Here is a 1,162-nt window from a genome sequence, read left to right as displayed (position 1 = left end):
TATCACTTGCATCGTGAGTACCACTTCTTCATGCCCCGTCCCCAGAAAACAAAAGCCCATAATCCAGACAGCTCCTGGCAACACCTCTCCAAATTGGCCCGCACCTTTTTTGTGTGTGTACTTTCACCTTAATAAAACTCGTGCTTTCCTGCTTGCTGTTTGTCCTGCCCTTGACCCTTTTCCCACTTGCCCAGAGAATACTATCCTTGCAGCACTTGCTTGAGGCTGCATCATTTACCCCAAGATAACTCGGGATTACAGCCCTAACCTAACTGCCAAAGTTTGCTACAAAAAATCTCACTTTTATTATTATTTTCATGTTGCTTTAGTATATGGATAGTCTTTGGAACAAATGACATCATTCTATTTATAGCATTCTGTTTTTAGTAGTTCGATCATGGAAAATGTCAAATCCTAGATAGCATTCCTATGTATAATGTTAAATGAACGCTGGCAGCAAGCTGCCTTTTTTTTTCTAAACGGGAAAAGGGTTGAATTCTTTCCCAAAGCATAAGAACCTGGTCACTGGAGCTCAGACTGGGGCCCCTCTTTGGACCCCTGCCCTGTCGAGCTCTCCAGCATCAGTGTCAGGTGCACTATAACCCTCAGCCACCTTACTTTACAAGTCTCAATTGCATTTTGGATTCCTTCCATTAAACCTACTAACTGATCCTGCTATTCTTGCTTCAGTTGTGTTTGTAACAACCACCCTTATGTGATCTTCTCTTGGTTCTTTCACTAATGTTTTTTCTAACATGCCTGGTCAACACCATAAAGTTCCCTTTCCTTTCATCTAGTGTGGTTATCCAATGATCCAAGAGCATTCATGGAATATTCCTTAATTTTCTACCAATTTAAAATGTCATCTTTTAACATACTAAATTCCTTCATATAAATCACTGTTTATGAACTCCATATTTCCTTGGTTTGTTTTTCCCTCTTGAACAAATACCACACATTTAATATGCTTAACTTTTTGGTATGTTTTGGTAGCTGGTAGCACATTTCTCTTCTCATTTCGTCTTTTGCAATATTCTTTAGGCTGTTAGTGCAGATTTTTCTCTCGTTTGGCCTGTAGAATTAGCTTGTCAAATATTAGAAAATACTTCAAATTTGGGCTGGCAATGTATAAAATTTATAGATTGGGGGGGACTGATAGATT

The sequence above is a fragment of the Pteropus alecto genome, unplaced genomic scaffold, assembly GCF_000325575.1.
Source record: "Pteropus alecto unplaced genomic scaffold, ASM32557v1 scaffold30, whole genome shotgun sequence".
In the NCBI taxonomy this organism is placed as follows: Eukaryota; Metazoa; Chordata; class Mammalia; order Chiroptera; family Pteropodidae; genus Pteropus; species Pteropus alecto.
Note: the sequence above shows the minus strand (reverse complement) of the source record.